Raw genomic sequence first — 14,340 nt, 5'->3', positions numbered from 1 at the left:
TCCTTTCCCTGTTACCATCTTTATACTACTTGAATTTAAACACTTTATGACAGTAGGGTCAAGTCAGCAAAATAAATTGGGTTCAAAGTCTATTTCTTTTTATGGATTCTTAGAGAAGACACTAACTAGGAAAGACATCTTCAGATCTAAGTTTTCATATGTCCCTAAATTACTAGGTGAGGCCAGAGATTACTAACAGGGATATAATCATACCAGGAAAACCTGACCTTGTGCAAAAGTGTGTAGCACATTTCACCGAACAATGCCATTTTCAAGTTAGATAGGGCACCGGGCTTGGGTTACCAGTGGTAAGTAATACTTTTCCACCATGATTTAAGTTGTGGAATCTTCCAATATTTCAACTGCTGTGAAAACCAACCCTTTCCTCAGATCGCCCCCTTACCATTCTCAGGCTGTCAGATTATCAAAGCTATCCAACTGGAACACGGCGGCCAAAATAGTGGAAGATTCGACAACTTAAATCATGCTGGAAAAGTATTACTGGCCCCTGGTTACCCATACTTGGTGCATAAGCTATACTAAGCCAAGCAAGACAGGGAAAAGGTTTTTGGTTTTGGGGTCTTTTTGTTTTTGCTTTTTTTGGCTTTGGGGTTTTTTTGTCCAACACTTGGAAATGATTTATTTCCAATGTCTTTAGAACACAGTTCAGATCCCTGCATGGACAAAAAGAACTAAAAAGACATTTTAAATTTCATTCAGTTGGGGCATCTGGGTGGCTCAGTGGGTTAAACTCTCTGCCTTTGGCTCAGGTCATGATCCCAGGGTCCTGGGATGGAGCCCCGCATTGGGCTCTGTGCTCAGCAGGGAGCCTGTTTCCCTTCCCCTCTCTGCCTGCCTCTCTGCCTCCTTGTGATCTCTGTCTGTCAAATAAATAAATAAAGTCTTTAAAAATAATTTCATTCAGTCATTTCCTTGGTAGTATTGTTATTGGTTTTATTACTTGAAATTACTTTCTTTATAGTGTAGGATAAACACATTTTTGAGTTAATAACATTAAGAATCAAGAATTTCCCTGAATCAGTCTCTCTGCTCAGCAGGGAGCCTGCTTCCCTCTCTCTCTCTGCCTGCCTCTCTGCCTACTTGTGATCTCTGTCTTTCAAATAAATAAATAAAATCTTAAAAAAAAAATCAAGAATATCAGGAGCACCTGGGTGGCTCAGTTAAGTGTCTGCCTTCGGCTCAGGTCGTGATCCCAGAGTCTTGGGATGGAGGCCCACTTTGGGCTTCCTGCTCAGCAGGAGGGGGAATCTGCTTCTCCTTCTCCCTCTACCTCTTCCCCTGGCTTGTGCTCTCTTTCTCTCTCTCTCTTTTTCTCAAATAAATAAATAAATAAATCTTTAAAAAAAAAAAAAGAAGAAGAAGAAGATCAGGAGTTTTAGTATAAGAGGAAAAAAAAAAAAAGGACCTTATCAGAAAATCAAAGAACAAAGTAAAACACTATAATGGTAAACAGAATTGAAAATGATTTTTAAACATGCATTTTTTTTTCTAGGTGTACAGTCTGGAATGACTAGAAACATTGCCAGTCCGGTAGAAAAGACTACTCGCAGTACTTAGAATCTAGGCTTTAATATCATTCTTCATGACAATGAACTAGCATTTCTTGAAGAAACAGCTGATTTTGGGTCTGGTATAGGAAAAGTAAAAGGTGAACCAAGGAGATCTCAAGACAGAAGGAAAGAAAGTTTTTGAAGACTAATGAGCTCCTATAGGACAGGGAGAAGTTTTATCCCTTTGAGACCCTCACGTGTTTGGGGAATCCTTGTGTTACACTCTCAAGAATCAGCAATTTGAAGGGAACTTTTTTATTGGTTAAATTATAAGTGTATTTATGGTGTCATTACTCTGAGCTATATAGTGGTTCCTTGGTAGCACTATCATTCTCATTTATACAAGAAATGGATAAAAGAAGATTTATGGTTATCTGCACATTTTAGCACAATGGTGAAGCATACCAGAGATCTGGGACTTCCACAAGTTATTGAACTTCCGTGAGCCTCAAGTTCTTGTCAATGCAATAGGAATAATCATAGTGCCCTCCCTTCAAAGTCACTGTGAGGAGTAGGTGAAGTGAAGCATGTGAAGCAGCCACACGGTAGGCTCTTCATTAGCAGGAGCTATCGTTATTATTAAGATGGGCTGAGCAGGACCCAGCCTCAGTATATGGCATTGTTCCAGAAGAATCATGACCGCGAGTGGTTTCTGTGACTGACTCGCAAGCACCATCTGAAAGGTTTGGAGCTTACTACTCTGTGGATTAAGAGCAGTGTGTTTTACCATCATCATTTGGAAGTGAATTTAGCTAATGAATTGATAATGTCTTGGTTCTGGGTCCCTCCAGGGCAGACTCTTAAGACAGTTGCTTCGGCTGCAAGTAGTAGTTTATTTAAAGCTGACCTCAGGAAGTACAGTAAGGAAGCAAGGTAGGTAGGGAAGGAAAGACAACGAATAAAAGTCCTTCCAAGATGGAAGGACAACCAATAAAGGGTGTGTTAATGAACAGGTTAGTGCTGGGGGTGACTGTCACTAGTAGGTCCTTTGACACACTCTGTAGAGCATACCTGAGAATCAACTCATGAGGGGAAGGAAGCTTGGGTATATATCTACTAACTTTTTTCCATCATTGGTTAAGGAACACTCTCGGGGTACTAACTCCCCAACATCTCCAGCCCATCCTATGAGGGCCGAGTACACTCTTTGGATTGTGCCATGAAGGTTCAGGAAGAGACACTCAGGAAGTCACCTGTTTGCTATATGGGAACTGTTGGCAGGTGACCTCTAGGCAGGCCAAGGCCATTTGGGCAGGGCACCAACACCAAATTCTATTTCTAAATGATATTAGGAAATAATGGTTAATTATTCTCAGGTGTGATAATGGAATTGCAATTATGTAGGAGAATGTCCTAATTCTTGGGAGATACCTGGTGAAATATTTATGGGTTAAGTGTCATGAGGATTGCAATTAACTTTCAAACAATTCAGCCAAAACAAACACACATGTGTGCACATACACACACAAGCAAATAATAGCTAATATTCATACCTACTGAATCTAGACTCTAGATAGGGTTAAACAGTTACTCAATTTTTCTTTATATTTGACATTTTCATAAGTAAAATGTTGAGGGAATGTATTTAATAGATATTTATTCCCTATGAGCTGAGTACTCGAAACATTGGGAGGGCCAGTGCCATCCAAGCCAATATGGTGTTTTTTTTTCTTTTTTTAAAATATTTTATTTATTAATTTGACAGATAGAGATCACAAGGAGGCAGAGAGGCAGGCAGAGGGGGGGGGGGAAGCAGGCTCTTGCTGAGCAGAGGGCCCAATGTGGGGCTCAATCCCAGGACCCTGGAATCATGACCTGAGCCGAAGGCAGAGGCTTTAACCCACTGAGCCACCCAGGCGCCCCCCAATATGGTGTTTTTATCATGAACAAATGAAAGACTGGACTTCTCAATTCACTCTCCTGATATCTGTGGAAAATTGCTTTACTAACTATACGAATCTATGACATCTACACGATGAATGGTGCTCCCTCAATTCTACAACATTAAGTGGGTATTCCAAGAGACACGAAAATATGCAAAACAAAGGTCTTCGTCTTGAAGAGCCTGATGTTCTAGAAGGGAAGGTTAAAAATGGCTAGAAGCCAGGTAGAGTGCCCTCAGTGCCTGAGAGGGAGTTCAGATTTTTCAAGAATGAGATCATGGCGCCCCTTCTGGAGAGTCAGAGAAGTGATGAGATTTGTCCAAGGTCATAAAAGTCATTCCTAGAACATTCCGCTTTGCTATAACTGACAGAAAAGGGAAACAATTTTGCCATAAAGAGTGAAGCCTAGTAGTTAACAATTAAGCCTAAGTAGTTTGCCTGGTTGGAGTATTAACAGAGTCTAGGACTTGACACCTTCCACAAATAGCTCAGGCCCAGCAGGAGAGGAGAGAGTCAGCCTGGAATCTGGAAATTCCTGGGAATGGAAGCCAATCCGCTCCACATCAGGCCCCATGCACTTCTGGGCAGAGAAGAACTGGCAGCCTGCTGATTTCGGTGAGCATAAGAAACATCTGGGGAGGGGCGCCTGGATGGCTCGCTCTGCCTTCAGCTCAGGTCATGACCCCAGGACCCTGGGATTGAGCCCCATGTTGGGCTCCCTTCTCAGCAAGGAGTCTGCTTCTTCCTCTCTCTCTGCCCCTCCCCCCTGCTTGGGTTCTCTCTGTCTGTCAAATAAATGAACAAAGTTCTCAAAAGAAAGGAATGAAGACAGGAAGACCAACCTGGGGAGTCTTCAGGCACCTTTCCTTCATCAGTTCTGTTGAGACTCCAGATTTTCATCTTTAATAGCCTACCGGTGATTCACACAGTGTTCCGGCTTCTTATTTCGAGAAACAGTCTATGCACCAAGGGTTGGTGAGCGTGATGGAGGTGGAAGGGCCTCAGCTAAGGGGAACCTGCCCAGAGTATCGCCTACTGCATGGCAGGCACCCAAGAAACAGTACAAGGAGGGGAGGGAGAAAGGGAAGGAAGAGAAAGGAAGGGAGAACGAGATGGGAGGATACCCACTTGAAGATAAATTGGAGGTGCAAGTTGGGTGCTCCCCTGGAAGAGAATGCGTGCACAGGGCCATCTGTGGGAGACAGACTGTAGGTATGTGGGCCTCACGGTGCCTCGGGAATGAAGGACAGGAGAGGGAACCAAGCAACTAGCATGTAGGAAAGGCATGAGAGGCACAGGTTTTACGGCATTTTTAACCAGGGCCATTCCCTAAGGTCTTTGAGCCATAGCCTTCACATCTGCTGTCACCAAGCTTTCTGTGACAGAGGCAGCAGCTCGGCAAATGGGTGGAGGGTTGCAAGCCAGGAAGATCATCTAGCTGGTCACTGGGAATGCACTGAAGGGTTTTTTGTTTTGTTTTTGTTTTTTAATATTTTATTTATTTATTTGACACAGAGAGAGAGATCACAAGTAGGCAGAGAGGCAGGCAGAGAGAGGGGGGAAGCAGGCTCCAGGCTGAGCAGAGAGCCTGATGTGGAACTCGATTCCAGGACCCTGAGATCATGACCTGAGCCGAAGGCAGAGACTTAACTGAGCCACCAGGACACCCTGCACTGAAGGTTTGAAAGTGACAGAAAAGCTAGAAATCTGGCAGTCATAGCCTAGCAACAACAGAGTGGTCCTTTGAGCAATGCAAAGGATCCAGTGTGGTGAATTTTCCATCCAGGCTCCACCAGTGTCCTACTCAGCTCCTTAAACTCAGGGGTGCCTGGCTGGCTTAGACAGAACACGTGACTCTTGATCTTGGGATCCTGGGTTCAAGCCCCACGTTGGGTGTACAGGTTACTAAAAAAAAAAAAAAAGTAATAATCTTTTAAAAAATTAAAAAATAAATAAACTCCTTACCCTCATTCATGGGACTTCAGAGTTCCTAGCTTAAACAGTGATTAATGATCCTGTAACATCCCAGTCTCCACTAGGGTTCCTTCACCACTGACAATCTTAGATCTTAAATCAAGACCTCAAGGGCCACCTTTCTAGGGTTGTCAGATTTAGCAAATAAAAATACAGGACACCCTGTTAAATTTTGAATCCAGATAAACAATGAATATTTTTTTAGTCTCCGTTTGTCCTGTGCAACCTCTGCCTGTTAATTCATGACCAAAGCCAATATTTGGGGTATAGTTGTACTAAAAAAAAAAACCTGTATTTATTTGAAATTCAGATTTAACTAAGTAAGTACCCTGTCTTTTATCTGGAAATCTTACATCTGTCAACCCTTCCTTTTTTTCACAGATGAGGAAATGGTGTTCAGAGAGGTAAAGAGATTTGGCCAAAGTGACACAGAGGTTAGAATCCATTCAGGATTCCTGGCTGCCCCCACTGAATTCTCATCCAAATGCCTTACTTCAGAGTTCAACCTTGGCTTCATCCATTATGGATGTGCCTTGAAGTCTCGGTGAAATTCCCGAATTTCAGGCAAAAAATGCGCGTGCAGATGTATGTCTTGTGTGTGCAAGTGCACACACTGATTTTCCTGAGGAGATGGTGTCTGCCCTTTAATGAGTTTCTCAAAGGAGTCATGATTTTATTTTTTTTAAAGATTGTATTTATTTGACAGAGAGAGAGAGATGGCAAGAGAGGGAACACAAAAAGGGGGAGGGGGAGAAGCAGGCTCCCCGCTGAGCAAGATGCCAGACAAGGGGCTCCATTCCAGGACTCTGGGATCATGATCTGACCAGAAAGCAGACACTTAGCCACCGAGCCACGCAGGTGCCCCAGGAGTCATGATTTTAAAAACGAGGTTAAAACCCATGTTTTCACAGTAATATGCTCCACCTTCAAAATGCAGAACATCTGTTACTTTCGACTGAGGTCTCATTTCTGCTTCCCCTTTATCCCTTCGCTCCCTGGCACAACACTGGATCCGGATCTCCCTAGGAGATGAGTAGATTTTGTCCACTACTACAGCAAAAAATATCCACTCCATCATCTCAATGCCATAAGATGTCATCCTACCCTCCACATCCTCCTTATACCAAACCCCCAATTCTTCTGCTCTGTTCTCTATTTTCTTTGTTCTACCTCTTGGAACGGACAACAAAGGGTTGACCAGAACACCTTTCAGAGAGAGAGGGAGAAGGTAGCAGAGATATGACCTTTGGGACTGACCACTAGAGGTCCTTTCTCATCTGCAGTGATTTTGAAGTTCGTCTGCTAGGGGTTAGGGTGTTTCCCTGGACCACTGGGGAAGGTCTCAGCTTGTTACAGGCTTACTGTTGTAGTCTGTGCCAAGCACTGGGGGGAGTAGTGGTGTGATTCAGCAAGAGTGGTGCGGCATAAAATGGCTTCCTTAGATGTTGGATAATGTCTTCCAGCATTAGGCTTCAAGGCAGTGTTTTTAAGCAGCTCAGGGTTTGAAGCTTCCTCCTCTCCCACAAGGGAAACACACACACACACACCACACACATGCACATACACACAGGACATCCTGTCGCTCACCGTCACCAGGCAAACGTCCAGCTTTCTTTGGAGCATAGTCTAGCTGCAGAGCCGTATTTACTGGAAGCAAACGAAGCTTCCGCTGGAGACCCTCCTTTGCGTAGGCTCATTCTAAAGGCCCAACCCTAGTAGCTTTATATTTATAAGGTTGGGTTCTTTTCTTTAAAGATTGTCCCCCAAGTACGTAAATATCAGGCCCCCATGGAGTCTGGATATAGCCTCTTCGACTTTAGGATACAGGATTTGGAGAGGAAAGGGGCCCAGGGGCTATTTGAAAGGGAGGCCGCCCTGGAGACTAATGAGTGAGAGTTTCCTGTGAGAGGAAGAAGTTTATACATGTGTCAAACGACAGGGCAGCCACTTAGTTTCCAAAGAACTGTAACTGCGGAGGCACCAGAAGTGAGGGAACTCCCTCTCGCCTGCCTGGAGCTTTCCTTGGGCTGTGGGAGCCTGCCAAATCTTGAGGGGCAGGGTAGTTCACTGACCGGCCTGTAGCATCCTGTTGGCTGCTTTCTGAATAAATAAATGGTCTTGCCAACCATTGTGTAGATTTGTGGTGGGGGGAAATACTCCAGTCCCCATCACGAGCTATGATGGGCCATGAACTTTACTTTACTTTAAAGAGTAAGTAATCCAATCAGGGTTGAATGAACAATGAATGCTATTTGGGAGGTAGAGATGGATTCTGGAATCCAGATTAAATCAAGATGCAACAATTTCAGAAGCAGGTGAGTGTAAGGAGCCGAGAGTTTCTTCTGAAAGAGAACAGTGCTGGAAACCTGCAGCCCGCGATGTGGTGGGAAGGACTGGTACCCACGGGTAGAAGCTGACCCAGCGCATTTCTTCCACCCTGCATTCAGTTACTACAACCCCATAGCTTGAAATCGGCCAGGCTGGGAGTATTTACACCATTGAAATTGGCAGCTGCTGCAACTCAGGGCTCCCCCAACCAGGACCGGTTGTTAGGTAGTTACCACCATATCACTGCCTGTGCTCTACCCCTAAAACCTCCCCTCACTGCCCTCCCCCCAAACTGACAGATTGCAGAACCTGCAAGCAGGCCACCTTGTGTGTGTGTTTGTGTCTGGATAAGCACACAAAGGATCACATTTGTACATTTCCCCTTCGTAGTCAGCTTGGATGTCAGCGATCCTCCTGGCTCTGTATTGACATTTTTTTTTTAAAGATTTTTATTTATTTGACAGAGAGAGATCACAAGTAGGCAGAGAGGCAGGCAGAGAGAGAGGAGGAAGCAGGCTCCCCGCCGAGCAGAGAGCCCGATTTGGGGCTCGATCCCAGGACCCTGGGATCACGACCTGAGCTAAAGGCAGAGGCTTTAACCCACTGAGCCACCCAGGCGCCCCTTGACAATTTTTTTGACCCAGTGTTTTTCTGCTACTTACAACCTGATCCCAGATGGTGGTATCTCTCTCTCCCTCTCTCTCTTAGATTCACAGTTTTCTCTCCCTTACATCATGAGGCTTTCAGTACATCAGGGACTAAGTAGCCAATTGTGAAAGCTTCTGAGGCAATAATATTGTGAGGGCGGCAAATCACCTGAGCCATCTGTAAGTGAGCCAAATCACCTGAGCCATCCGTAAGTGAGCCGTGCAGACCATATCAGCAACTTGCACAGTATCATCCAAATGGAAATTATGTTAATATTTGGTCAGTGTTCTTTCAAGATGCAGGTTCTCACCAAGTACATCCTGTTCTCCTAAAGCTCGGAGAAATTTGAGACTAGCATTTTGGGTTAGATGGACAGAACCCAGGAATGTTATATCACTTCTGGGCCTGAAAGTCTTGAACTGCAAAATATTACATGGGAGACATGGGGAGGGGACTGTCATTTTCATGTCTACTTTGGGCAGATAATTATGTAACAAATAGCCTTTGAGGAGATCATTACTATCCCCAATTTCCAGACAAAAGAATGGAGTAGTATATTCAAGAATATATAGCTAATAGGTAATAGAATATTTTCGTAGCGACTTAACAATATTGTTAACAATATTGTTAACATAACATAACAATATGTTACGGTAGCATGGTAGAACTTGCAGGAAAATCAATCCCTTGTCTCATTTCTCCCCACCCCCACCGCTCCTAAATCTGCTCACCAAGGCAACTCTTTTTGTTTTATTTTTTATTTAAAAAAATATTTTATTTATTTATTTAATTTACTTGAGAGAAAGTGAATGAATGAGGGAGAGAGAAAACAAAGTGGTGAGGGGCAGAGAGAGAAGGAGAAGCAGACTTACCACTGAGCAGGGCGCCTGACAGGGGCTTGATCCCGGAACCCCAGGATCATGACCTGAACCACTGGGGTGCCCCCGCAAGGGAACTCTTTTTAGACTTTTACTATTTTTCTGGTAGTCACCTTAATATCTCTATCCTTAACCAATAGGTTTATTAGCAGAATGAGTGTAGTGACTTTGTTCAGTTTGTTTTATATCTGTACCCTCAATGCTTTAGGACATCATAAATATCTGTTGAAAAAAATACCATCTTTTGATGTATCAGTTGGCTTCCTGCTCTGTAAGATAAGGATCTGGTGTGCTAACAACATTTCCCTTTCACCTCTCCCACTGCTTCCCATTAAGGCTTTATCCATATGTTTACTTCCTCAGCTAGTAAACTTTGTAACTCTAAGTAATGCACAGACTCCTTTATCTCTTATTCCACAACTACAGATAATACTTTTGGACTCCAGCGTGAGGGTCCTGGTTTCACTACAGTTCTGCCTGACTTGAGGACCCATACCTCTTCCATCCCGCTGACTACTTTTGGGCCAGTGAGTGTCTCTCTGCCTTGTTTCTGAAAATATATTAAAAATAATAGCCACTGGGTAATGGATTTTGAACAAGAGGTATTCTTGGGCCAGGGTCAACAACCAGAGAACGGTCTGAAGATATTGGAGTGAGTTTATCAAGCTAAAGTTGAGTGTAGTTCAGAAGCATTAAATAGGCACAGGCCAGAATTCTGATAGCCGGTTATAATTGGCTGAAATCCTCCTATGGCCTAAGGTGAATTCCTGCCATTTCTTTAAAACAGGACTTGCATTTTACACTAGGAATGTGATGGGCCCAAGAAACTGGTAGATACTCTGGGTTCTATCATCAGCACAAAATACCCCAGAAATGTCCCCTTGCCCGATGTGTGCCCGGAGTCAAGTTATTTCCTTGGCAAGTGGTGAAAAGGAGTGGGAGCTGGGCATAACCCCGGCATAAGCCTGGGTGTGGGTTTCATTAGAGAAAAGTAATTGACACCGAGCAGCAGAGGCCATGAAAGGGAAACAGACGTGGCCTTTGTTTCTTGGGGCCCTCTGGCTGACATTACACACAACGCAAACACTGTCCATGTTGGTGCTTGATACGGAGTTTTTGTTTCTGCCCAGTCCCTGCCTTCTTGCAGAAGACAGCTTCACTTGTCTTTTGTTTGTACTTCCTCATCCCCAGCAAATCCCACTTGTTCTTAAAGGTACCTGCTGGCTTTGTGTAGCTGAGTTAGACAAGGGCTTGACCTACACATCTGGAACCTGGGCTTGAGCAACAGCGAGGACAGATGGCAGGAAAGCTCAGTTCTGAGCCCCACAGGCACCTGTTGGTCCTGCTATCTAAAGAGAACTCCAAGGGGCGCCTGGGTAGCTCAGTTGGTTAAGCGACTGCCCTCAGCTCAGGTCATGATCCCAGAGTCCTGGGATCGAGTCCCACATCAGGCTCCCTGCTCAATAGGGAGTCTGCTTCTCCCTCTGACCCTCTTCCCTCTCATGCTCTCTCTCACTCTCTCTCTCAAATAAATAAATAAAACCTTTAAATAAATAAAAAAGAGAGAACCTCAAGAGGGGCACCTGGGTAGCTTGTTCGGTTGAGTGACTGCCTTTGGCGTGGGTCATGATAACAGGGCCCCAGGACTGAGCCCCACATTGGGCTCCCTGCTGAGCAGGGAGTCTGTTTCTCCCTCTGTCCTTCCTTGTGCTCTCTCTCTCTGTCTCAAATAAATAAAATCTTAAAAAATAATAAAAATGAAGAGAACCCCAAGGACTAGTCCCTGTCCTACAGTCCAGCAGAAAACGACCCCTCTCTGCAGATTGCAGAGTTGCCCGTGGGAACCTGGCAATGTTTGCTTGATCTCTTTGCAGACAGTTACAGATAGTACAGATAGTACCTGCCTGCTAGGAGAATATCATAAGAAGTAGTGGGGGAGCTCAGGTCATGGCAAGATGAGATTGGAATTGTATACATTTAGGGTCTGGACTTGAACAAAGCCACATCATTAGTTTGGTCAAGAATCAATTAGGAGTATCAGGAAAAAACTGGAAATGACTTAAATATGCAAATCTATTTCTCTCTTCTATTTAAGAAGTCCAGAGATAGTCATCCCGTGATTGGTAAGGTATGCCATGGTATCCTTCTTAATATTGCTTTATCCTGCATGGCTTCTATTCCCAAAGTTATCTCTCTCTCTCTCTCTCTCTCTCTCCTTTTTAAGATTTTATTTATTTATTTGTCAGAGAGAGAGCACGTGCACAAGCAGGGGTAGCAGCAGGCAGAAGGAGAAGCCGGCTCCCCGCTGAGCAAGAAGTCTGATGTGGGACTTTATCTCTGGATCCTGGGATCACGACCTGAGCCAAAGGCAGATGCTTAACTGACTGAGCCACCCAGGCATCCCTGCCAAAGTAATCTCAACATGGCTCCTAGACTTCTGCTCATTGGGTCCATATTATAGCCAACACAGAGGAAAGAGGGCAAAGCAGGCCTCTGCTTTCCTTTAAGGCTGTTGCTTGGAAATAGCTCATAGCTCATACCAACTACTTACATTGTTCATACCAACTACTGCTTCTCTGTCATTGGCCAGAACCTGGTCATGTGACCATACCTCCCTGCAAGAAGCCTGATCATTGTTGTTTTTATTCCAGGCAGTCATGTGCCCAGCTAATAATCAGGGATTTTGTTCCTCAGTACAAAGGAAAATGGAGATGGAAGAACAACCAGTCGTCTCTAATCCCTGATGGAGCAGATCAACACGACACTCACTGCCTCCATTCAGGCCACTCTTATTTGGGTTCACTGGCCTAACCAAACATTACACATGCTTGAGAGTCAACTTCCAAGGATAAAGATGAAGCGTTCTCTCAGGTTGCACCCGCTCCACTGACCTCTCAGGTCAGGGCAGACCAACTCCATTTGAGGGATTGGGATAAGTAGTATCTCAATGTATCCTGGCTAAGAAGGCGTGCTACTTAAAGATAAGCTTTGTCCTTGCCACAGGAAAAAAGCAGTAGGCTTAGACCTGTCCCACCACACAGCCATGCCAACTAAAGGAGGCAGGGAGAAGCATCTCCAACAGAGGTGTACCCAAGGACACTGGACTCCAAACTAGGATTTGATTTAGACCTTTCCCCTGTCTTCAATGACTAACATGGTGGGTCAAGGTATGCCTTCTGGATCACAGAGCAATGAGAATTCAGGCCATGCCAGATGGAGGAGTGGAGGGCTTCACTGACCAAGACCTGGTGAATCAAGGGGCATCCCTGGTCCAGGTAAAGCCATACCTGTGTGTGGTCACTTCTCTCTGTGTGTGAGCAGGACTCCTTGCCTCATTCCTAACAAAGAGATTATGGCTGAAGCTTTGGGATGTCACTGCTGAGAATAGGTTACAAAAAGACTATGGCTTCTGTGTTGCCCTCCATCTGAGCACTTACTGAGGGAATCCAGTTGTGGGAGGCCCTTGGGGAGGTCCACATGGCAATGAACTCCTATCTCCAGCCCACAGCCAGGAATGATCAACACCTGTGAAAGCCACATGAGTGAGCTTGGAAATGGATCTTCTCCAATAAAGCCTCGAGAAGACTGCAGCTCTCATCGATAGCTTGACCACAATTTTGTGAGGAACCCTGAACCAGAGTCACCCAGCTAAGCTGCACCCAGATTCTTGCCCCGCAAAAACTGTGACAGCATGCCTATTGTTGTAAACCGCAGAGTCTTGGGGTACCTATTTATGGAGCAATAAATAATGAATATAAGTTGTTTACATCTTAAATCCTGCAAGTTTACTCCTATTCTCAACTTTTTAGACTTGTTATCTCAGCCTCAACGTGCCAGGTTCAGGCCATGCAAGAATGTGAACACAGAGCTGAGATAATCCCCTTGAAATTAGAGAAATATTTCTCCAGGCAGCATGAGTGTCACGAAGAAATACTATAAATCACTTTCTTTATTTAAAAAAATGTGTGGGAGCGCCTTTCCGTAGCAGACGACATGCCTCTGCTTCGAGAAGCGGAGTCTCGGAGTCTCGTTTCTTCTTGCAACACGCTGAAAAGGCATGCATTCCTTGGTTGCATTGCGTATTTGCAACCTCCTCTCCTTCCTTCATCCCTGAGTCAAGGTCAGGGCACTCGCTGGGAGTGAAGCAGTTCATGGATTAGCATTCCAGTGCAACCTGTTATTCTTAGAATAACGCTCTTCTTTGCTAAGCATATGGCCAGGTTTCCATCAGTAATGACTCCAACATCTATTTTTTTCACAAAATCATTATTATAGATGAAAACTCTCTTCTCCCATAGCATGAATCTGCAGCGATGAATAGAATAAAATGTCACGGAGCATTTTCCCCTCCTGTATGTTGCACACATATAGCAAGGGCTGTTTTGTATATAGAACATCAGCCTTTTCCTTCGTATGTGAAGGGAAATATCTTTTAGGAGGTGCACACGACCCTATTTGATTTTTACATTGTAGGCTGTTGAGTTTTTGCATCAGCCTAGAGCATCACTAGATAAACAACTTTTGTTTGCCTTCTACTCAAGCATAAAATGTGTCATTAGCTCTGTAATTGGATTTAGACCTTTCTGGCAATAGAATAATTTATAGCCTTGTTTTGCTGCAGAAGTATAGATTTCAATAATGTTCTATAGTTATATTTTCTGGCTTCCTTTAAAAATCAAATTCATCAATTTGGAAAATATTATTTTGTTCTTACTCTAGAAAAAATGTTATTATTTTATTGAGAGGTCACCATGTTTTGTTTGAAAAAGACAATAAAAAGTCATGGGTGGCTTTATGTTAATATCTGAACAAGTTCATAATAAACAATACATTGAGGAATAGAGATGAATAAATTGTTAGTCCAGTAATGTCCAATTTTCAGATACTCACTATCCCTTTTGCTATTTGCACTATAATATTTTGCCTACTTGTACAAAATAATTACATTTTCAGTTGTCTATCCTACAACATAAAGAGTCACATATTCTCACTAGAGTCCTACTCATGACTTAATTCTATCATGCTACTTTGATTTGTGGTATTCACATTACTATATTC

General features: G+C 43.9%; 1 long non-coding RNA gene across 1 annotated transcript; it reads left to right on the top strand.

Moving 5' to 3' along the window:
- Positions 1 to 3,951: 3,951 nt before the first annotated feature.
- Positions 3,952 to 13,040, top strand: LOC122907659. The gene is made up of 2 exons (XR_006384738.1): positions 3,952 to 4,069; positions 11,934 to 13,040. It is a non-coding gene; the product is annotated as an uncharacterized LOC122907659 (long non-coding RNA).
- Positions 13,041 to 14,340: the final 1,300 nt, after the last annotated feature.

The sequence above is a fragment of the Neovison vison genome, chromosome 5 (genome assembly GCF_020171115.1).
Source record: "Neovison vison isolate M4711 chromosome 5, ASM_NN_V1, whole genome shotgun sequence".
Lineage (NCBI taxonomy): Eukaryota > Metazoa > Chordata > Mammalia > Carnivora > Mustelidae > Neogale > Neogale vison.
Note: the sequence above shows the minus strand (reverse complement) of the source record. Positions and strands in the feature narration are given on the sequence as shown.